Raw genomic sequence first — 25,900 nt, 5'->3', positions numbered from 1 at the left:
CACCAGCTCCAGTGGGCACCAGCTGCCACTAATATATATATCTCCACAACTCAGATTCAATACATCAGTTATGTGAAATATTGCATCTATTAAATTATACCGATGTGTTTGGCTATGATTGAGAAAAGCCATTTGCTAGGACAATAATGGCTACAGTCTAAGAGTTATTGTGAACTATGAGAAACTAAGGTTGGCTTTTTGGTGCTTGCATCATAGAGAAAACTCTTTTCCTTATGGGACTTCTAAGAGTTGGTGTTTTCCATATTTCTATGAAGTACAGCTACAATAACCATACATATAAAAGTAAATCAATGATCTCATCTGTTTGACACGATTAAAACTAGAAGGACGGGGGTGGGGTGGGGGAGGAATGCTAGACACAGTATAAATAATGCCTGCTTCTCTTTCAAGGAAAACAAAGCATTTGTTTAATTCCAGGAGTAATAAAACCAACAACATAACCATTGAGAAGAGATACTGCAGAACAAATTGTAGGCACACAGACAATGTCTGGAATTAATTCAGCAAGCAATTGCTGTGTCAGAACAGAGGCAGCCATATATATTTCCTGAGGAGAGCAACATATATCATAAGACGCTTATTGAAACAGGGTCTCAATTGCATTTTGCTATTTCATTTATTAGCAAATATATAGAGCGGGGATGCAGAACCTCAGACGCGTGAGACAAATCTGACCTTCCAGGGATCCAGTCCTCCTGTTTTCCCCAGATGGCCAGGCCCCCTTTCCCTGGGCCCCACCCATTTCTCCCAACCACCAACCATTTGATTGGTGGTTGGGGGGTATCTCCTCTCCCCCACCGTTCTAAAACGTTGACATGCTTCTCCTAAGGCTGTTATTGGCAGCAAGAATTTCAAGGTATTAAAAATGGCGTTCTTTGCCTTTTGCCCCAACCACCACTGGAATGTGGTGCCCAAGAGCTTCTTCAGAATGGAATTCAGCCCTCAGGCTGAAAGAAGTGTTCAACATCCCCATGCACTCTGCTGCCGCTCTAGCACACCCTCACAAACTGGGCCTCGCAAGCCTCTGCCGAACACTCGGCGTCCAAGCGCACTGGCCCGCTGCATTAATGGAAGCTTCCATTAATGCAGCAGAGGAAAATGAGCACTCATTCTGGGGCCTCTGGAAAGTGTGCATTGTGCCTGGCCAGGTTAATGGAGGCTGCCAATACCGTGGCTGGGGGAAATGCACACTTTACGGAGGCTGTAGAACGAGTGCTATCCCACCCCAGCTTAAATGTAAAGGCCCTTTAATGCATGCTTGCACTGGCTTGCTGCATTAATGGTGGCCATTGTTAGTGTGGTGGAGGGACGTGTGCATTTTCTGGAGACTCTGGAAAGTGGGCTGTTACACCCCCCCCACCTCCTGCTGCTCCAATGGCTTGACTTCTGCAATGTGCTCTACATAGGGCTACCTTTGTGCCTAGTCCAGAAACTTCAACTAGTTCAAAATATGGCAGCCATGCTGGTCACTGGTACACCTACAGGTGATCATATTACACCAGTCTTAAAATCTCTTCCCTGGCTGCCAATTAGTTTCTGAGTGAAGTATAAAGTGTTGGTTTACACTTTAAAGCTTTACATGGTTTGGGTCCAGGCTACCTGCAGGATCACTTTCTCCTGTACAATCCACCCTACACACTCAGGTCCTCTGGGAAGAATCTATTTCAGTCAGCAAAGACTAGGCTGACAACCATTACCCAGAGGACCTTCTCTTCTGCTGCTCCTAGACTGTGGAATGGCCTGCCGGAGGAGACTTGTCAGCTTTGCAGTCTTTTAGCATTCAAGAAAGCTATCAAGACTGATCTCTTTTGGCAGGCCTATCCAGTAGAATTTTAGGATACTTTTAATATGCTTTTAGGATGCTTTTAGTATGATTTTAACAGTGTATACTATGTTTTTAATCAGTATTTTATGCTTGCTATTGTTCCCCACCTTGATCCAATCGGAGAGGCAGGTAAGAAAATTATTATTATTATTATTATTATTATTATTATTATTATTATTATTATTATTATTATTATTATTATGGCCCTCTTAACACAAGGGTAAACCTTTACCCTTGCACTAAGAGGGCCTTTAAAGCCCCCATTGGAGCATGGGAGGAAGTGCCCTTTCCGGAAAGTGTACACTTCCCCCCACTGTGTTCATGGTGGCCGCCATGAACTCAATGGGTGGAAAGGAGCAAGCGATGGGTCTGCCCTTGCTCCTGGCACATCCAATTGGGTCCATGAGGGCTGGACATGGGCTGGGGCTTCTGCTTCCAAGGAAGACTGGAAAGGAGATTATGGTGTTTTGTTCTTGCTGAAAAGGAGCAGCTCTCTGACTTGCATACGACAGTTAGTCAAGTTATACCATTGGAAAAGTAACATGGGAGAGGAATGCTGGGCAGGGACTAGGGTATCCCCTTACCCTTTTCAAAAAAAGAGGACATGCATCATCACAAAAGAGAACAAAAGAGGGTATTGATTTGCATAAAATGTGCATATGCTAATTTAAATGTATAGATGCAAATTTGCAAAGAATTACTGTAATTTAAATAAAGATACAATATATTTCTTGACAGTGAGGAAGACTGTTGACCAAGTGACCTGTTCAGTCAGCTGGTCAGATACTAGCTGTTGGTGGACAACTTCTGGGCCCTTTTCTCTCCTTTCTTATGGTTCTTTATCTTTATCTTTAGATGGGACTTGAACCAGACAGCCCTTCAGAAATCCTGTCCTTTGACAGCCCTGGCTGCCATAGCTGGGACTCAGGTCAAGAACATCTGGTTTATTTTCTTCTGAACCTGTCTTCCTTTCCATTCTCCTTCTAGAGTGCACAATACAGGCATGAAATAGAAAGAACAACAATCTCCTTCAGTTTAGAAAGAATAATTTCATTAGAGTTGTTTATTCATGTTTTGTTTGATGTGCTTCTGCAGGCTAAAATAACTTTAGTAATTGTACACACACACACACACACATTCCACCATTACATAAATGTCACAATGCATTTTTTAAAAAATGCCTCAAAAGCTCTCACTGGAATACAGTGGAAGTCAGAATCCAGAGCCTGCTGTCCCAATCTTATCTGCCGTTCTCATTTTTCCCATCACGAGTGAATTCCCTCTTCCCATCCCACATACCTTTGTTTATTTCAGAGGTGCCAGACAAGGTAGATAGGTAAATGAAAAGCCGGGCATCCCCAGTCAATAATCATTAGGCTTGCTTTCAGTGCAGAGTGGACTGACCTTCATCAGGAGAGGGACACCCTTTTACTCTACCAAAAGGAATGATTAGGAAAAGATTGGTTGCAGCCACATGAGATGAGCTCTATGGAGGAAATGTAGCCAAGTTCAAAGGCACATACAAAAATCAATGTAATTGCACATTTTTTTCTTTGATGCTCTCTCCCATGCTAATGAGATAAGAGCTGCTGTTTCCTAAGAGGTGACAGCTGGTGTTGCCTGCTACTTCTCTTGGATTGAAACCTTGGCTGCCTCCTTTGGAGCATATTTTTATGGTGCCAAGAGAACTTTACATGGCATGTAACCTCATCCCCAATCTCAACCACGTTGTGTGGTGGAACTATGTGACCCAAGTTCATAGAGCAGGTGGGATGTGAAGTTGATGCTACGGGCTCAAAATTAGATCCTGAAGCTTAGAGTTGAGGTATTTTCCTGTCTTGTAACCATGTAATAAAAGAAATGAGTAGGAGAGTAATATTGAGTGGGAGGGCTTACTTTATGAGATTTAAATTAGCAGTCATTCCCCTGCTCCAGGGAACCCTGGGGATAATAGTTCTATAAGTGGGACATGCAAGTATGAGTGCGGATGGCAGTGTGAAATGGCTTTACAGTGAGTCTTTGCCCTCAGCTAGACCTACTGGGTCTAGCACGATGGAGGAGTGAGGATTTCGTAATATTTTTATCGTGAGATTTCCCCCTCTGTTTACACGTGGTGTGCCATGACCTCGGAGGGAGAGGATGTCACGCCCACCATTTTGTTTTGTTGTTAAAGGAGAAGAGCACACGAACACTCATGTGCAAAAGGTCAGTTTTTTTATTTTAAATAATTTTCCCTGCTCACCCCACCCCCGATGGGTGCAGAGTGCACTGGTCCCAGCTCCTCGTGAGTAGCTGGGACAAATTGGGATGCCCACACACACACGTTCCGCAATCTCGGGATGAGCCCGAGACTGGAAAAGTGGGCTCAAAGGGTAGGGCGAGATCCTGGGGAAAGGGAGGGATCATCTTTCCCCGCTCCCAGGATCGTCTGTGTGTCATGTGGACGCATAGGGACAATTGCGGGGATCGCCCCAGGATATCGCCCCGTCTAGCTATGGCCTTTCTAAGGTTTATTTAGAAATTGCAACCCTAGAAAAGTTCTGATTCTCTGGTCCACACATAGTTGGCATGTACTTTTATCTGTTCTTATGGGCAGGCTGGCCTCTCTGAACTGTCAGCACTTTTCATTATACATATGATTATTATAATTATAAAAGTTGTTTTTTTAAAAATGTTTTGCTATGTTTTTATTGGATTGTGGTGTTTATTCTCTGATATTCTTGTAAACCACCTTGCTTGACTTTCAGAAAGGCAGCATGGAAAGACAATAAATAAATAAATAAATAAATAAATAAAATGTTGCAGTGACTAGTTTTGTACAAAATGTCTGCAAATGGGATCTCCAAAAATGGAGTGGACCCTAGATCACCCTTCAAACCAGATGGGGGAGACTTGTGGACCTGAACTCCCCCCACCAACCTGTCAGTTGTCAAAGGCTGTCAAACTAGTGTTTATGCAGTCCCGACTTGTCAATTACCTTGCATGTTTCCTATTACACCTTGTTCCTGAAACATACAAGGCAAGGCTTAGATAGATAGATAGATAGATAGATAGATAGATAGATAGATAGACAACCGCAGTTGTCTATCTGCAATTGTGAAAAACCAACCAAAAATAAAATTTAAAGAAACCTACAAAGACATTTGTGCACATTCCCAGAGCTGAAATAATAATAATAACAATAATAATAATTTTAAAACATTGGGCCTGTTTTGCGCAAATGTCAGGGAACAGTTTTGGGGGGAGAAGCTCTGAACATGACCGGGGTCACAATTAGAGTGGGGAGGGGTGGCAGAAAAGATGGGTTGTGCCTCCAAGTCCCCTAGGATATGTGCCAGAACTGGCTGGAGCTTGGAGGACTGAGGGGGGAGAAGCAGGAGAATAACCCACAGTAAGCCCAATCGTCTGTTGGGTTAACTGCGGGTTATTCTTCTGATGACTAGCTATACTGCATAGCTTATTTCAAAGGCTGGGTTTTCATGTCATGTGAACTTAGCCAATGTCTCTTCTTCCCTCTTAGAAGGAGTTTTTCTGTTCAGGGTTTCAGCCAATCATCAGTCATTCCCTGCAATATGGGCATTACAATCCTTCCAGCCCACCCTTAAAGTTTTTTTAAAAAGATATTTCTTTTGTACTGCTGCAAACCTCAGGGTTCCTTCAACTACGCTGATACCTCCCTCTTGTTTCACAGCTGCCTCATTTTGGAAACAATTCTGGAAGCACTCACACACACACACACACACCACCCAGATCTTGGTATTAGCAGGAATAAGAAGAGGAAATGGCTAGTAGCAATCTTTAATGAATGACTTTCAATGTTTGACTATTCCGAGAATTCTTTAGGGGAACTATAGAAATTGAACTATCAGAAAAGCAATATCAGCTTGTGATGTCATCACACTAACTGAACCAGCCAATATCGAAGCCTGGAGAGCCACCATTACAATGCCAGTGTCTCATATCAGTTTCACAGGGCAGAGAAATTTTAGACAAAGAGGGGGGGGGGAATGGGGGAATGAGATCAATACATATTGATATTCAGAGAACTTAAATACAGAGCCATTAATTTCAAGGCAGCAACTATTAAGGCATGGGATAACTAACAACAGGTCAGTTGTTACCTGTGAGTTATGTTTAATTAGCTCTTGTGAATCAACCACCACTTATTAAAGCTACCCTGTTCAGTTATGCCTTCTTGTGTGGATCCTTAAGGAAAATTTATACATTCCCCCCTTTTATAACAAGAATAACAATGTTTTGTGTGTCTATAAGTGCTTTCAGGAGTGATGCAGCCAGGTAATTTAGACCTTGGACTTAATGGTCTTTGGGGGATGGGCCTTATATTGTTGTGCGAGTTACATCAGATGTGATACATGCAACCAACCATTCTCTCCCCCCACCCCCTGATATACCACCATTCCATACTTTAAAAAAGCTATAAAGACTTATCTCTTCCAGCAGGCCTACCTAGTTGAATTTTAAAATGTCTGGCTGTTATTTTAATAATGTAGTAGTTTTATATGTTTTAATCTGTTTTATATATTTTATATATGATGTTGTTCCCTGCCTCGATTCAGAGGGAGAGGCGGGTAATAAATAAATTTATTATTATTATTATTATTATTATTATTATTATTATTATTATTATTATTAAAAAGGTCCTGCTATGTTAGTTTTTTTAAAAAAAAATACTTCCAACCAACACAAAACTGTTTACCAATCCTGATTTTTATTTGTTTTTCATTTTTTTAAAAAACTGTTCTGAGTATGTACATTTTTGCATTTTAATCTCATTGAAGTTGTAGGGTCATGATGATAGGCTGACCATTTGTGAGTCACTAAAAATGAGGACACCAATTTTCACATGCCAACTTAAATGCATTGATGAAAATTTAGATATATAAATACAGTACATCTCAGCATAGTGGGGAAGACTGTGGCCAGGTTACCTGTGTGCCTTGCCCAGTCTTCTGTCCAGGTGTTGTTGATGGCAACTTCAAAGCTCCTGCTCTTCTTTCTGATGGTTCTTTATCTTTAAATTGGACTTGGACTAGACAGTCTTACAAGTAAAGGACACCTTCATAATAGAAGACAGTCCTCTGGAACTCCTTTAAATTGAGGACTGTAAATCTGGCCATCCTAATGGAGGGTGTAGACCAATCTATCCTGCGCAAAGGAATTGTCTGGTTTTTCTCTCTCTCTGTCCTGGGTGGAAGGAAAGCTGCACTCCTCCTATGCCTTAAGCAATGCACTTGACAGTGATTTGAACACTGTTTTTTCCAACCCTATTTTTTCAGGTGACCTTGCTACCTTTATTATTTTTTAAAAGTACTGCCTGCAATTCCAGTTTATTCTGCCGAGCATTCATTCATCACTTTATTTTTTAAACAAGAACAACAACAACAATCAAGTTTTGTAAAGTTGAAAGCTGCTCTGGGCTTTAACCAATCAGATGCCAATCAATCAGGCTTCTGAAACTTAGGGGAACTGGATATTGCTGAGCTCAGTTCTGGACAGAAGATTGTTTGAACAAAAAACACTGAATGCTTCCACATCAGACATTTGTTATGAGGAGTTGACCTCACAGCCAGGAGGTTGGCTCCCAGCTTTCTTTTGGAAGGGCCATAGTTCAGTGGTAGAGCACATAGTTCATATGAAAGAAGTTCCAGATTCAATTCTTGGCATCTCGAGGGCCTAATCTACACCTTGTGTCATATCATTATGATCCCATCATGGAAATGCTATATACCTCTTGTGCATTTATATCTTGTATGACACAATGGCCCCGTTCAGAAGACACCTTAAACCATGGCTTTAACCACAGTGGTTAAATCAGAATGCCAGGTTGTGTTCAAAAGACACCTTAAACCATGGCTTTAACCATGGTGACTAAGGCAAAAAGCCTTATTCACTGTGGTTAAAGCTATGGTTTAAGGTGTCTTCTGAACAGGGCCACAATGACGTTTGTTGTGGTAACTTGGATAATGTAGAATAAACAGCAGGAAATAACACTACGGTAACAGTATATAGAATGCATAATGTGCTCCAACAGTTATCAATGCACTTCAACACCACTATAAAACGGTAGTGTAGATCCAGCCCAGGTAGTGCTGAGGAAGACTCCTGTATGAAACCTTGGAGAACTTCTGCCACTCAGAACAGACAGTACTGAGTTAGATGAACCAATAGTATAAGCTGTCTTATACCTGGTATAAGACAGCTTCCATGTTCCTAACACTTCCATTCAAGGTCCATCATTTCCTTTGGCTGATCTGGAAGATAACTCTCAAATGGTGTTTGAAAAGCCATAATTCAGTGGTAAAGTGTATGTTTTGCAGGTAGAAAGTTGCAGATTCAATCCTTGGAATTTTTAAGTAGGTTTAGGAAATTCTGAAACTCCATAGAGCCATTGCCAGCCAGTGAGTAGACAATAGTTAGGGCAATGGAAAGCATAAAAAGAGTCCTGCTGGATCTAGGGCAGCATACTTTCCACAGTGGCCAACCAGTTATGGGAAGCCCACAAGCAGGAGATGAGCAGAATAGCTCCTTCCCACTTGTGTTTTATTTATTTAATCTATTTAGGATGCAATCCTATGCATGTTTAGACAAAAAAGTCCACAGTCTAAACATGCATAAGATTGCACCCTTAATCAGTTTATAAATTGCTTGACTATATTTAAAGAGCTGTCTCAAGGTGTTCCCCAGCAAATGGTCTGGAGTTAATATATAGCCATCATGACTATATTTACTAGGGTGACCATATGAAAAAGAGGACAGGGCTCCTGTATCTTTAACAGTTGCATAGAAAAGGGAATTTCAGCAGGTGTCATTTGTATATATGGGAGAACCTGGTGAATTTCCCTCTTCATCACAACAGTTAAAGGTGCAGGAGCTATACTAGAGTGTCCAGATTTAAAAGAGGGCAGGGCACCTGCAGTTTTAACTGTTGTGATGAAGAGGGAATTTCACCAGGTTCCCCATATATACAAATGGCACCTGCTGAAATGTCCTTTTCAATACAACTGTTAAAGATACAGGAGCCTTGTCCTCCTTTTCATAGGGTCACCCTAATATATAGTAAAGATATAGCCATCGTGACTAGTAGCCATTGATCGCCTTATCCTCCATGAATCCCCTTTTGAGGTGGCCATCACTGCATCTTGTACTAGTGAATTCCATAGTTTATCCACTGGGTGAAGAAGTATTTCCTTTTATGTGTGCTGAATATTCTACCATTTAACTTTGGATGATCCTGGGTTCTAGTATTAAGAGAGAGTGAGAAAACCACTTCCCTATCCCCTTCCTCTACACCATGCATAATTGTATACACTTCTGTCACGTTCCCCCTTGCTCATCTTTCCTCACAAGGGAGTCTAACTCCACGTAAGGCAATGTCCTATGTTCATGTTCTCCTCTTCATCTAAGGGTGGGCAATTTCAGGGGCCAATTTCAACCCATCCCCAGAACCACCTGGGGGGACAACAGTGTTACATGCTGCAAAACAATCAACAGTGTGAACTTTCCTCACCAGCCCTATTGAGGTGTTCTTATCTGTGTAGGCTCAACAGGCAAGGATGGAGAGTGGGGATACATGTGCTAGTTCTGCCTCCTTTCTGTCACCATCCTCACTGCCCTTCTCATGTTCAGGTTGAACCTCTGCAGTTGGGAGCCTTTTGTATCCATGGAGGTCCCCTTGAGATGTAGAACCCTGATTTTCCAGGGTTCAACATTGTGCAGGGAGCCTTCATGGATATGAGAAGCTCCCTCCTGAGTTCACCCTGCACCGGACAAGGATGACATGGGAAGTGATAGAGGGGAGCACAGAGCTAGCAGGCTTTCCCCTACTCTCTCTACTTGTATGTAAAAATAGGAATTACTGCATAGAGCTACTGCCTGAAAAGAAAGTGTGTGTCTGTGCATGTATCGGAGGTAGGTGAAGCAGAAACAGACCAGAATCCACCAACCGCCCAACCGCCCAACCACCCAGAGAGCTCCAGCTATTGGGCGGTATAGAAATGTAATAAATAAATAAATAAATAAAAAATAACAGGGTCTCTTCTCTTTCTGGAATGCTTAGTTCTCCACCTCTTCCTCCATTCTGGCTCTTAGAAAATCAGGCTGCTCCTAAAATTTTAGAAAAAAATATTTGCAACCCTGAATAAAAGTTTGAATAGAAATGGGCTGATATTCTCCACTGTTTCTCCTCAGTTGTGGGAATCTATTAACTCTAGTTTGGGTAAGATTCTATCTCTCTTCTGCATGATTACTCACCTGGTCCAAAAAGAAAAAGAAAAAGAAAAAGAAATCCCTTCATTGTTTTTCTTGAGAAAAACATGAACACACTAGAAGACCATACCTAACAAGGTGACACCTTGTTTGTGAGAGCTATACAGCAACACACAATCCATTAAGATTGGGGCCAATGCAGACTAGGTTCACACAGCATGCTGATCCATGGACATGTTTATTTTCCAAAATACCCCCCCCCCCCATGGTTGGTTATTTTCCCCAAATAAGCCACCGCGAGTACCCACGGTCTGCAGTGAGGGTTATTTTATCTCTGGTGGGCTAGCGTGTTTTTGTCCTGCAGCAGGGGTTATGGAGATCACCTACAGAGCTGCTTCACAAGAGTGGCCAAAACCACTGCTGCTGCTCTGCTCCTCTCAAGCAATCGCTATGATGCAAAGAAAGCTGGGATACCTGCCTGGCTGGGTAGGAGGACAACAGGAGGAGGAGGAGGAGGAGGAATGAGGGGTAAACTACTCTGTGTAGATTGTTTGTCTGATCGTCTGATGGGAGCACAGTAGATTGTTTGCATAACCACCTACCCAGCATAGCTTGCCACTCACCATGGGTTAGCGTGATGTGTGAACCCAGCCATTACCTTAAATCTGTGTAGCAGCTATGTATTTTTGTCATTCTTACTCTACAGTAGGTGCAGGGGCCCCAAACCAGATGTTAAAAGCAGCCTTACATCCATACGTCAATACAAGGATCCTGATCTTGATTGAGACCCCCTATGCCTACTCTTAAGTAAAAATGAAAAAAAACAAGATGATGTAGCTGTTAGGCACAGTTTTAAAGTAATGTCTATCCTGGCCCTCAAAAGATTGGACTTTGTTGCCTGTTTGCCTGTGGCATTGCTATGAGGCAACCCTTTTGTGCAACTGGAATTTCAGAAGCTAGATGTGAACATTTGTTCTATGATAAGAGCTGCAGAAACACTCACCTGAGAAGATTTACACCAACCATGGGAAAACTCCATTACTGTGGGATCTCTTCCTCTTCTTCTTCTTCTTCTTCTTCTTCTTCTTCTTCTTCTTCTTCTTCTTCTTCTTCTTCTTCTTCTTCTTCTTCTTCTAAAACTGAAATCCATCAACACCAGCTAGGTGTCAACAAGTGTGTGTGTGTGTGTATGTATGTATGTGTACATATATTTAGAATTAAGAGACAGGATGCTTCTAAGCACAGGCTCTGCCCAGGAATTTGTTTTCATTACTATAACTGGAGCTTGCACACAGATCTTTTCACTCACAAATCCCTTCACATGCAAATCCCCTCCTGACTTCCCCCCAAGCTTTCTTTGTTTCAGACACCTAATTTAGAAAAAGCAGGGGGAAGTATTTTCATCATTGCTGATGTTAAACAATTGGGAGTCAAACTCTTGAGGATCTCATGAAAATCAGCCAGAGGTCTACCAGAAGTTCTGTATCTCCCTTCTTCTGACCCCTGACTTCCTCATCCCAGTTTACATGTTTGGTTTACAACTCCCCATCATCCTTCATCATTGGCCATGCTGGGCTAGGGCTGATGGGAGTTGAAGGCTAAAACATGTGGGTGGTCACATGTTGTCCAGCCCTGCTCCAAAGATTACCTTAGTATATGGGCAGATTCATGTAGAAGAAGAAGGTTCTTCAGGTTGGATTCATAGAGCATTTGATATATAAAAAGTGAATTAAAAGGGGGCTTTGTCATCGCCATGATATGTTTGTGAGTGTTTTAAGTGGAAGGAATGAGAAAAGGGTTTTTTTATATCATACATCTTTTAGCAGGACATTTGTGTGGCTTTCTAATTTATAATCCCCCACCCCCACTCCCCACAGAGTGTTTAATCCTACAGGATAATTCATGATGAAGTGATTACATAATGTACATGAAAGAAAAAGAGACTGAGACAGACATTTTAATCCTAGTTAAAAAGCACGGTGAGAGGAAGGGGAAATTGCCCACGTTTTGTTTCTCCTGACACATTTGCCATGAGAGGTGATTTCACGTGGTAAAATCACCGCCTGCTCTTTGGGACGCAACATTGTAAGCGATGCTGTGATTGACAGTGCAGGGAATGGAATGTCTGCCAACTTCTTTAGAGAATCTATTTAAGACACTTCTGTGCCGGGGAACGGATTTGTCATTGTCAATAGCAGCCGCATGCTTGATCAGAGCCGTGGTCAGCCTTGTCACTAAGGAGGAAACTACATGCCTGAGAAGGAAAGCGGCTGTGTCACAAATGAATATTCTTCTTAGCTGTTTGCACATGCACATATATTTTAGCTGTCATTTTTTTTGGCAATTTCTTTGGAGAAAGCAAATAAGGTAACCCATTGATGTACTCTTTAATTTACTTATTGGGGTGCTGAGAGAGACAGCTATGAAGGATGACTGAGCCTGAGGAGAATGGCAAAAGCACAGCTCACTCCCAACCTGTCACATCAGCTATGTTGCAAAATCTTATTAGCAAATCCCTTGAAGATGCGATAGAAAACAAGTTGGGTACCTTTGCTGGCTGGGATTAGACTAATGCAAGGGTTGGGGAAACCTCAGGCCTGGGGCCCCAATCAGGCCCTCTGGAGTTCCCCAGATGGCTCCGCCCCTTTTCCTGGCCTCACCCCCTTACCACCAACCATTGATTCTTAAGTGGTTTCTTGGCTTTTGTACATTCCCCCCCCCCATTCTAAAAGGCTGAAATTGTGTCTCCTTAGGCTTAGTTGAGTAAGAGCTTTAAGGTGCCATATTCTGGTATTTCAGGGAGTAAAAGCTTTAAGGTACACTATGCTGGTATTTCAAGTATTTTTGTCCCCATGCCTTTTTCCTCACCCACCACTGGAATGTGGCCCACATTCGAAAACAAATTTCGCGTTGGGCTAAAAGATGTTCTTCATCCCTGGATTAGAGCGACCCGGTACCAGTAAAATCCACCCTCTCTGCAATAACTATTTCAGCTGTGTTCAGCTGCCCTAGGTGGTGAATCAGCAGAACTTCAGGTTGACGCCTCTCTTTGAGCAGTGAAGGGCTCTCGTGTACCGGCCCCTCCCAGCCAGGTTGGCCATTGATTCTCCTCATCAGGAGTAGGTGTAGGCAACCTGGTGCCTTCCAGATGTTTTGGACTACAATTCCCCTAATCCCTGACTATTACTCATACCAGTTGGTGGCTGTAATCCAGGTGGGCATTTTGCCTGGGTAACAATCACTTTCCTGGTTTGTTCTGACTCTATTTATGCCATGGTTTTAAGGCAGATTGTGCTCCCTGGCTTTATTCCTTTGGCTCTGGCTCCAGGCCTTAGCTAGATGGGGAGATTGCCCGTCGCGCACTGCATGTTCGTGGGGCACCCGGCGCTAAATCATTCATAGACGACTTGATTCCCTGTGCGTCCAGCCCAAGACCGAGGAAAAACTGGACCTAAAAGGGAAGGTGAGATCCCAGGGCACGGGAGGGATCATCCCTCCCTGATCCTGGGATCCCCTTGGTGTCATGTGAACACACAGGAAAGATCCCGGGGATCGCCCCAGGATTTCGCCCCGTCTAGCTATGGCCTTTGAATTATAATTCATGATAAAATTCTCCAAAGTATCCTCAGTGTCTCATTAGAGACACAAATCACCAAACAGTCTGCAATGTAATTCTGCTCCCCACCCATATCAGCCTAGTTCAGTCATCCTATGTTAAAAAAATCTTTATTTGATCTTTTTACACATTGATCTGGGTCTCCTGAAACAGTCTCCATCGCTGCTGTAAAGCGCACCTGAAAAATAGCAGAAGAAAAGAATTCCCAACAAATGTTAAAACTGCCACAATGAGTAAGAAGAAGTGGCTCTACTGTAATACATACACTAATATGTTAAGTTGGATAGAGATGTGTCAACAAGTACAATGTAGTAGTTTGTTAAAAGGCTTCCCCAATCCATTGTCCTCTTGATGTGTTAGAGTATACCTCATCTCATCATTAGTCAGTAACTCCCATAATCCTCAAGCTTTGGCCATGCTGGATGGGGATTATGGAAGTTGTAGTCCAACCAGTGCTGGCTCCTTGGTTTTGAGAACTTTCAATGGGACCCTCCCTGAGTGAGCCTATATTCTCACTGCTATTATCACCAGCTGCTACTGCTCCTTCTCCTTCCCCTCATTTTTACCATCTACTGCTCTTCCTTCTCACCACCATCATCGTCTGGACCAGAGTGAGAGGCCAGTGAACAAGCAGGTTGCCATGGTGAAGAGGAGGAGCAAGTCCAAGGGGCTCCTGTCAATCATCTCCTACTGGGGTGTAGGCCCTTGGCAGGTGCCCCACCATGCCTACCCTTGATACCAGCCCTGAGTCCAACACATGTGGAGGGCACCAGGTTGGAGAAGTCAGGTATAAGCAGTCCTGAGTTCGAGGAGTTCTGAGTCCTGAGTTCTATCGCACAACTATATTTTAGGGCTGTGTAAAATCCAGAAATGTGGTTTTGAAAGACTAGAGGTTCTGGATATTTCCAGAGGAGGTTTTTATTTGGCACTGCACCCTACCTCGTTCAAAGAATGTTACAGGTGTGTGTGTGTGTGTTGGGAGTCTAGACAATGAAATCTTCTACTCAAGACCTTCCCATGTTTTCTTACCACTCCTTCCAATTCTTTCCTTAATGCAGAAAATCTGTTAAGGTGAAAAAGACAAAACAGCTGCACCATGCCCTCTGATTGCTAATATTTTGGAGGCCTGTGTCTGGAAGCAGCCCCTCTGACTGTTCAAGTCAAAATGTGTGCATTGTTGCTGGAGAAGTCTGACAAATGGTATAACTGGGGAATACTGAAAAAGCAGATGCTGTGGTTTATTCTTCAAAGCTTCAGTTCTGCTCTTGGGAATCTGCCTTAACAATTTGCATCAAAGGACAGGGCAAATGCTGTGTATCTACACTCCTAATGTCATGCAACAGAGAATGAGATCTTTAATTAAGACTGTAAGGAGGCTAATTACTAGGTCAACCTTTTCTTATAAGCGTACAGTGCACTAGAATGTAAATAGTTTAACCTTGACTTCATAAGGACAACATCTGAGGAATAATGGATCACTCATCCTAAATATAGTGCTTTTGATGGCTTGCTTATTGACAGTAATTCATTCATTCTTACAATGAATGTATGCAATGTCTTTAATGGTCCCATTTTTCAGATTGGAAATTTAACTTAAAAGACAGATTTGCTAAATAGGCATGCTCATGGCTGAGGAAAGATTTGAACTTTGTTAGCCTGTTCTGTTATACATATTTTATCCTGGTTGTGTTTTTATATTGTATTTTATATCATGTTTTTATACTGTTTGTTCTATATTTTGAATGGTTTTAATTTGTGTGAACCGCCCAGAGAGCTTCGGCTATTGGGCAGTATAAAAACGCAATCAATAAATAAATAAATATTCAGGGATACTCTAATAATAATAATAATAATAATAATAATAATAATAATAATAATAATAATAATAATAGCAGCACATTAGCAACCTAAATTCTGCACTGAAAAAATCCTGGATCATGTGACCTTCAAAAACTATACATATGTGCATAATTTCTTATTTTGCATAGCTAATTTTACATTTCAAATTATTTTGCATAATTTATTCTGATCCTGCTAGTCATGGGAAGCAGCAAAGCCTAATGCAGGGCACTGAGCCCCACCTTGTGCCAAGAAATCTTATTTAGTCTCCTGTCTGCCTTCCGAGATGTCAAGTATGCTTTTCTTAAAACAAACAAACACAGAGTTTCATATGCAACTTAATTCTGCACTCAGTTCAATATTCTGCATATATTCTCTGCTCCAAGGAAATTGTGGCATTCACACAATTTTTATCAATATTCCATATTGTTCTAATTAGATAACTGGTATCCTTTAAAAATGGGAGCCATTATTCTAAGGATCAAACTTCACATTACATTAATTGGATAGCATGTAGCTGAGCGAGATTTTTTTTTTTTTTTTTTGGTCTTTAGAGTAAGTGCATGGCTTCAATTTAGAATGGGATCCGTTTGCACCAGGAGGGGAGGATTAAATATTCCAGTCCCAACTGTTTTGTTCCCAAAACACCACCATTGCAGTCAAGAGACTCCACACCTCTCTTTAAAATCTCTGTGTGGTTGTGCAAATTGCAGCTGAAATTTGTGCAGCTTCACATGATTTGCACAAATTGTGGCTGCACCTTGTGCAAATTGTGCAAATTACACAGAAGTGCACAAAATTTGGCCTTAATTTGTGCAAATATAAAAACATGGAAAATCTGCCAACTGATTCGATTCCTTGCAGGCCGAGTTGGGCTATGTAGTGGAAAACAGATCAGGTGGCTGAACCAATGGAAGCTTGTTGATCTCCACCTCCCAAACGGATTTCTCCAATGTCCCTTCTATTTCTTCTCCATGTGCTGCAACAACCCTTTCCCCGTCACAAACCTCTCCCTATATGACAGTTGAGCTTTAAAAAAACCCTTTCCCCAATTGGTTTGGGATGACCATGGCCAGGGTGCAAATGAACTGAAGAATTTATTTGATTTGAGATTATTCGATTAAGGAATTAATTAGCTGGTTTTTTTCTCCTGTGAATTGGAAATACATCCTAGAAATTATTTCTACATATATATACCAACAGATGCAATTTTGTGCCAATTAGTGTCCTATCAGCCTGGGCCCCAAAATGTTTTAAGAGCCTAGCAACCAAATTCCCATAAACTTCTATGTTTATTTATTATTTATTTTATTTTATTTATTATTGCATTTATATCCCACCTTTTTTCCTACAAGGAACTCCTCCTCTCCACTTTATCCTCACAATAACCCTGTGAGGCGGGTTGGGTTGAGAATCTGTGACTGGCCCAAAGTCACCCAGTGGGTTTCCATGGCCGAGTGGGGACTAGAAACTGGATATCCTGACTCCCAGTCTGACACTCTAGCCACTACACCATACTGACTCTCACTGGCTCTTTTAATAATACATGATTCAAGGTTATGTAGAAAACTTTAAGTGATCTTTTCAAAGTGGCATCTTATGTTAACAGCAGCAAAAAAGAACCAATTGCATGCAGTCTTAATTATTTCCATCCAACTCTTAAAATGGAGTTTTTCAGATGAGGGTGAAATTTTCAAAGCCCTGCTGGCTTAATTTGGCCATCATGCAGCTTCTATCTTTCTTGACAGTCAAATGATATAATCAAAACCTATATATCATGTTTGTTTTTCTTTAATGTTTCATCACTCCATGCCATTCCTTCATCTACAAACAAGTGCTTGTCCTTCTATGCAAATGTAGCTATCTACTCATCAGTTTGTCAAAATGTCTATAAATATTAAATTGTTTTGAAGAGGGAAATCTTAATTTGTGGAATGAAAATATGTTATTGCTGAATTCTGCCATATGAACTGTGAAATCTACCATTATGAGAAGACAAAACCCAAAGTATTTGTAGCTTCTTGTCATACTGGTGATATGAAAATTGAAAGCTTCCCAGCTGGATTGCACCAAAGTAAAATATGTTTTATATATTTAAAGTGTATTAAGTACGAGTCAAGAGCCCATTTGCTGCTCATTTTAGTGGAGTCGATATATTAAGTGATGCCTTGATCTTAACATTTTATTGACAATCTGCTTTCTAGTTTACATTACTGAAGTATCTCCATCCAGTTACATAAATCCTTAAGTAGTAGAATGAGAGGTAATAAATGAATTACTGTGTGCATAGGGCTGGTGCCTGTGGGAAGCAATGTGCCTACAAATATCTCTCTAGGCACTTTCCAGGCTCTCTGCCTGTCCTGATGTTCCTTTTATTTCTTAAAATGTTTTTAAATTACACTTTATTTTAAGTGGGAGACTGGCAGCCGCAAAACAACGTGCTGCCCTCCAGTGCCATCTTCAAAAGAGTTGTCTTGTTTTTAGACCCTACCACTGCCTTCTTACGTTCTTGGGCATGTTACTTTTCTTTTAGTATCACTAGTTTGGCTTCTGGGAAATGAGTGTTTTGTGCCATGCGCCCCTTCCTAAAGTTGGAAGACCTAAAGACAGTAGTGCCCGTGCTGGTAACTTTGAAACTTGACTTCTGCATATGCCCTCTACATAGGGCTACCTTTGTGACTTGTCCGGAAACTTCAACTAGTGAAAAATATGGCAGCTAGGTTGGTCACCGGTGCACCTAGCTTTAAAATCACTACACTGGCTGCCAATTAGTTTCCGGACGGAGTATAAAGTGTTGGTTATTAAAGCCCTACGTGGTTTGGCTCCAAGTTACCTGCAGGATTGCCTTCTCCTGTACAATCCGCCCTGCACGCTCAGGTCCTCTGGGAAGAATTTACTCCAGTCAGCAAAAACTAGGCTGACAACTGTTACCCAGAGGACCTTTTCTTCTGCCACTCCTAGACTGTGTAACGGTCTGCCAGGAGAGAGTAGTCAACTTAACAGTCTTCTGGAATTTAAGAAAGTCATAAAGACTGATCTCTTCCAGCAGGCCTACCCAGTTGAATTTTAAGACATCTTTTAATAATGACGTCTGTAAACTGCCCAGAGAGCCCTGGCTATGGGAGCGGTATATAAGTGTAATAAATAAATAAATAAATAAAATAATGAGCTGCCTTTTAATAATGTATTCATTTTATATGTTTTTAATCAATTGTATGTATTTTATAGTGTTTTGTATTTGTGTTGTACCCCACCTCGATCTGGAGGGAGAGGCGGGTAAGAATTATTATTATTATTATTATTATTATTATTATTATTATTATTAATTTTTGTCAACTGCCCAGAGAGCTTCGGCTATTGGGCAGTATAAAAATGTAATAAATAAATAAATAAATAAATAAATATTATTCTGCCCGCCATGACAATAACTACATAATTAAAAAGGTGTGTCTTCACATTCTTTCCGAATGCCAAGAGAGTGGGGGGGCGGGACACAATTTTAGTTCTTCAGGGAGCGCATTCCACAGTTTGGGAGTGACACAGGAGAAAGCTCTTCTATGCATGCTGGACAATTGGTGCTCTATGGGTAATGGTGACATCAAGAGGGCTTCTCTTGCAGATTTTAATACTTGGGCAGATTCATAATGAGACAGGTGGTCTCTTAGATAGCCAGGCCTTAAGCCATTTAGGGCTTTAAAGGTTAAGAGCAACACCTTGAATTGGGCCAGAAAACAATTGACAATTGTTAATTTACTTCAGTGGACTTATCCCAGCACAAACACTGGAGACGTAGCTGATGTCCAAAAAGGAGGGAACAATGTAAAGGAGCTTATACCATCTGTCACAGACATGAACATATTACTGCTGTTGTGTGTGACAAATAGCTAAGGAGGAGTCTGCCAGCATGGATTAGATATCTTTGTGTTACTCACTAATGTAATCCTTTATGTAAGCCAAATTTAGGATGAGTCTTTTGTTTTCCAGAATAAGACAAGCCAATCTTGTTTGATCATACTTGGGATGCTAAGGAAAAAATGGTCTTGATGGTCTTGGATGTTTATTGCTTTAAAGGACTGAAACATATATTTTCATAACTTTTCGCAGAGCAGAATTATAAAGCAGTTAGTGAAAAATTGCATATTTTATTTATTTTAATCCATCTAGTCCACCTTTCTATCTCAATAATACTCAAAGAAGTAATAAAATCAGAGTATACAACAGCAAGATAAAATCTACTATCAAAACTTAACAATTAAAAATCAACTTTAGCTGCAAACTCATAGAAGTATATATTCTTTTTTTTTAATTGTCTTAACAGACCTGCTTCTTCCTCTTGCACAGCCTCACCTGATTCAGATGTTACAGGGAGATAGAGCTGCGTGTCATCAGCATACTGACGGCATTTGACTCCAAATCCCCTAATGATCACTCCCAGTGGTCTCATATAGATGTTAAACAACATTGGGGACCAGATAGTACCCTGTGAAACCCAATAGCTCATATATATATATATATATATATATATATATATATATATATATATATATATATATATTGTTCACTGTTTTTTACCTTTGTAAACCGCCCATAGAGCTTTGGCTATGGGGTGGTATATAAATGTCATAAATAAATAAACAAATTGCTGCGGGGAGAGGAATAGTCACCCAATGTTACTCTCTGAAATCGGCCCCGTAGGTAGGATGGAACCACGTTAGCACAGTGCCTCCGATATCCATCATACGGAATCAATCCAGGAGGATACCATGGTTGATGGTATCAAAAGCCAATGTGAGATCAAGCAGAATTAACAGGATTGCACTTCCACTGTCCCTCTCTTGATAAAGGTCATCCATCAGAGCAACCAAAGCTGATTCAGTCCTGTGACCAGGTTGAAAGTCAAACTGGAATGGGTCTAGATAATCAGTATCTAGCAAGAGTGCCTGAAGTTGCTGTACCACAACCCTCTCAAGTACCTTCTCTAGAAAGGGGGTGTTTGCAACTGGGCAGTAGTTGTCTACTACCATTGGGTCCAGGGTGGGCTTCTTCAGGAGTGGTAACACTATTGCCTTCTCACCCCTTCTCAAAGGGAAGCATTTATCACTCCCTGGACACACCAAACCACATCCTCTGGACTAACTTTTACTAGCCAGGATGGACAAGGATCGAGACGGCAAGTGGTTGGTCACATTGCTGCAAGTGTCTTGTCCACATCATCAGGCTGCAACAGCTGGAACTAATTCCACAAGATTGGGCAGATGGTGGCATCAGACACCTCAACTGGAGCTGCACTGACAACAGCATCAAGCTTGCTGCGGAGACAAGCGATTTTGTCCTCAAAGTGCAATGCATAAAGGTCACAGAGAGTCCTCCATGGGGGCAGGGCCCCATTTACTGGTGAGGATGTTAACAGCCCATGGACCACCCAGAAGAGCTCCACTGAACAGCTACTCGAGGACACAACGAAGGCAGCAAAATAAGCCTTCTTTGCTGCCTGCACTTCTATGCAATAGGCACAATTATGTGCTCTACAGCATGCTCACTTATCTTTGCTTTGGGTCTTATGCCGTTTGTACTTTAGCTGACATCCAGCCTGTTTCATTGATCACAGCTCCCCTGTATACCAAGGAGAGGAGCAGTCTCTACAGGGCTGAAGAGGGCACTCAGCTGCAATCAAGTCGGTGGTCCTCCGCATCTCACTGTTCTACAGTGAGGCTAGGGCCCTGGCTGAATCACCAACTCTCTCCACTGGAAAATCCTTAAGAAAACCCTGAAATCCATTGGATTCCATCAGTCTCATCGGGTGAACCATCTGAATGGGTCCTCCATCCCTGCAGGAGGGAAGTAATGCCGTAAGTTCAAAAAGATTGCGGCTTCAAAGAAGTTGTTCAACATGTTGGGCTCAGACTCCTCCTCTGTCTTGTACTCATTTGGGGGGGGGGCAGGTTACTTATCTTTTGCCATGCCTCCCTTGACAGTCATTTTGTGGTGGTGCCCAGGGCAGTATCTCAAATGGCCAAGGTTGAAGATTGGGACCACTATGCACCAGGAAGGGAGGATTAAACTCCATCCATTTTCCTTCAAATCATTACCCCCCATAAAAGGGGTGTTAAAAAAGGGGGAAGAAGTCTCTATTGATGCCATGGATTTTGGAAGAGTATGACTGAAAATGAGGATTCAGTATTCCAGTATTAGTGGAATCTAGCTAAAAACCAAGATAGGGATCCCCCCCCACTACACTAAAATTAGTGGGTTTTTAAATTTAATTTGGAAGGGCAGAGGGAAGGTTTGTTCCTTATTTGGTTACATTCCCATGGCATCTTGATAACAGAAGCACATGTGGCTTGTGTCTCAAAACAAAATTGGATGTTGCTAGAGCAGACACCAGGTTTTTTGTAAGATCAGCAGCTGAAGAGCTGTGTGACTTCATTGTTTAGCAGAATTCAAACTTGGCACTATAAATTTCAAGGAATGTAATCCAACATCTGGATGCCTGGCTCAGTATAAGAAGCATATAATTATGAGATTTTCCCCTGTCTGTCACACTGAGCTGTTTGAAAACATTCTTGTTCTGTAAGAAATGCACAAACGGAGCAGGAGTCTCATTTAGCATTGTCCCTGAATTCCTAGTAAGAGAAGACCCACAGAAGTTTGGTTTTCATAATGCTGTTAAAGACTCTTGTGGCTCCCTAAAGGTTAGCAGATTTATTGTGGCATCTGTTTTGGGTACTAGAGCTCACTCTGGCAGATGCATGGAGCATTCCCCTCCTTTGACAGATTATAAATTCATACAGGGACAGCGATTTTTCTTCTTTGGTACGTAGTAGGATCAAAAGATCATGAAATGCAAGCTATAGATCTGTGGTTAGGGATGGGGGAAATTTCGTATCAGTCCAGTTTGGATAAGAATTTACTCAGATGTGCGAAGTTCTGCATATTCGGGACAAAAAGAACTTGAGATTTTAAAACAGAACAGAATTCGGGACCAGATGGACCCTTGGTCTGATCCAGATGGCTCTTCTTATGTTCTTACCATCTTCTGGGGAGGCCCTTCTCTCAGTACTGCCTCCATCAGAGACATTTTTGTTCGTAGGTTCTGGAATTCCCAGTTGAGGAAGGCTAGGTTGGCCCCCTCTCTGTTGTACCCCCCAGCTATCTATCAAGAAAAAAAGGTAGTCAAGACGGCTTGGTGCTGCTTGATTCTGTTTTTATTGTGTGTTTTTATTGCCATTTTAAAATATTTGTTTTCATGCAGCATTTCAATTAAGATTTTGGTTTTAATCTGGATTTTATTATTAGCTACTTTGAGCACTATTTTTTTGGGGGGGGGCGTAAGGGCAGGATATTAAATAAATAAATAAATAAATAAATAAATAAATAAAATAAGAGAGGGGGGGGGCTCATCTCCACCAAGCAGGATATTGCACTATGAAAGTGGTATGAAAGCAGTATATAAAAGGCAAGACCTATACTACTACTTTATAGCAGTATTGAAATGCACTGAGAACTGCTGGGGCCCACTGACACATAGCATATACCACTTTCATACTAGTTTCATAGAGGAATATCATGCTTGGTGTTGATGAGCCCAGAGAGAGCTATTTAAAACAATATGTGTATTTTATTTTACGTCACCCTGAGAGCTATAAACAAACAAACAAAACACCTGAGTTCAGGGCTAGCTTTCTAGTTCTATATATATCACAATGGGGACAGGTTTTGGGAGTGAGTGAGGTGACCTCTGTGACCCCCAGGCAGGACGACAAGGTTGTTGGCCAGAGTCCTGAATAGGATCGTTCCTGTTTTGGGCAGGGGATACACTGCAACATTTTGTGTGGTTTCCAACTCCTTTTACTATAGAACCAATAAGGTTGAGGCCTGCAGACATAACTGGGCCATGTTCTCTGACGATTTAATTCTACTTAAGCCAATGATATTTGAGAATTTAATCGAATTGCCTTCAAAATGCATTTCCAATATCTTTACTCTGGTAAGGCTCGTAGTATGAGCTATAGTGAGCTATACAGTATATACTGCGAGAGTTTAGGGAAATAAACAAACTACTGATATTCCATAGTGGTATTCAAATATCTGTCTCCTTAGACAAGCATGTAACAACAAAACAGAAATGGAAAATATCAGACTATTATGTTCTAAACAATAAAAGGGGAAAATCACAACTAGATTGTGTGTGTCTGGAAGTTCTGACAACATAAATAGCTCATCACAACAGACAATATTCAGAGCACATCTGCCACCCCCATGAGATGTTTGACTTGTTCCTTACCTCATGTACTTCACATCAAAGAGCTAGCAGAAGAAAAATAAGAGGGAAATGTGGTAAAAATAACCAGAAGAGAGATGTGATACCTTTCTTTCCTGTCCATAAAAATGTCCAATTATCTAAGTATCCTGAGGGATGCTAGAAACCTTTATAATTGGGCTTTGAGGTAATCAAAGGAAGCAGCTCTGCTTTTCACACTTTTTTCTACCTGATCTCTGGGTTAATGGAAGGTATACTACTAAAGAGTGCTAGACCTGATATATCTGATATTAGGGAATCGAACAAGGAGCTGAAAATAGAAGTCCAAAGTGACTGCACAACAAATGATTGTGGATGAAAGGCTTGTGAAATGGAGATTGCAACTGTTGTCTGTTGGCGGAATTCCTTCCTTTATTCTTACTACATGACATAATTGTTGTAGAAAACTAGGCAAAATTATTTCTGCTGTTGTTAGGGACGCACTGAAAGTGGAGTTTAATGTGGTGACCGTATGAAAAGGAAGACAAGGTCCTGCATCTTTAAGAGTTGAACAGAAAAAGGAATTTCAGCAGGTGTCATTTGTATGCATGCAGCACCTGGTGAAATTCCCTCTTCATCCCAACAGTTAAAGCTGCAGGAGCCCTGCTCTCTTTTGTAACTCGTCACTCTAGGCATACTTTAGCAGCTTTAACTGTTGGGATGAAGAGGGAATTTCATCAGATGCTGCATGCATAACAATGACATCTATTAAAACTCTCTTTTCTATTCAACTGTTAAAGATACAGGAGCCCTGCCCTCCTTTCCATATGGTCACTCTAGCCTGAAAGTTCCCAATCCAGGCAATAGCCCTTTCCAGGTGAACTTTCAGGTTCACGTTTAAGTCAATGTGTATAGGCTTCAAGTGGGGAGGGGATGAGGGGCAGATGCAAGACCCTCCTGAAATGTCCCTGTGCCAGCTGGCTCCATGCTGGGCCTTTGTATGTACAGCGAGAATGTCTGAAGGGGGCTTCTAAACACTATCAGAAACTCAGGCAACACAGGATTCTCAATCATGGGGAAGTTTCTAAGGCCATAGCTAGACCTAAGGTTTATCCCTGGATCGTCCAGGGGTCAAACCTGTTCATCTAGGTGACACACAGGGGATCCAGTGCTCAGGCAGGGTTGAACCCTGGGTGATCCCAGGATAAACCTTAGGTCTAGCTGTGGCCTAAGTGTGTTCAGCCAAACACAGTTAGAAGCTCTTTTCAGAACTTCACACTCTATGTGTAAAAGTCTAAATAAATTGGAGCCAGCATGTGTGGGAACATTGGGGGCAGTACTTGTGTGTGCACCCCACCTCTCTCACCAGTTTAAGCCTTTGCATGTTCACTCAAATGCCTGAATAGAGCTAATGAGATGAATTATTCTAGCCTTTTGTTATTACTATTCCCTCAATGTACTGTAAGTGTTGGCTGCTCACAGGGACTGGGAGCTCACAAGGTCATTTATTGGGGAAGGGAATTAAAATTTCTTTTTTCTTTTAATTTACAAACTTATAGAGTGGTGCAGCTCTGTAATTTTACACCCTGGATTTAATGGTCTTTTGCACACACACACACACACACACACACACTTCAGATCACCTTGTGTAATACATCAGTTCTGAAATGCACAATTATCATTTCTCTTCCCCATGGTTTAAAACTGCTTCTATGTTACTGATATGTCAGAAAAATGGCAACAAAACTGTTTGTCAATTCTGTTTGTCAGCAAGCAATACTTTGAGCTTGTTCAGTTTTGCATTTTAAACTTACTTAAATCAAAGCACCACTATGACCACAAGACTAAAGTGGAGTTTGTTTTGCACCTGCCACCCTGTGGGAGGATTTCGGTCCCCCAAACTTTGGGTCCAGACATTGGCCTTAGGCTTTGGCCTCTATTTTGGCCAAAAAATAATAATAGCGGTACTGCAAAACTTATATACTTCTGCATGTAAGCCCACCATGTATGTGGGATTACAATCAATTCTTGATGAACGACCCAAGTTCTCTTTTAGGAGGAGAGATGTGATGCCATTAATGTCATGCCCCCCACTGGAGGAATCCTCCTCAAAAGAAGTAATGGAGCTCCCAGA

This window comes from Elgaria multicarinata, chromosome 1 (assembly GCF_023053635.1).
Source record: "Elgaria multicarinata webbii isolate HBS135686 ecotype San Diego chromosome 1, rElgMul1.1.pri, whole genome shotgun sequence".
Lineage (NCBI taxonomy): Eukaryota > Metazoa > Chordata > Lepidosauria > Squamata > Anguidae > Elgaria > Elgaria multicarinata.
This window is presented reverse-complemented; position numbering follows the sequence as displayed.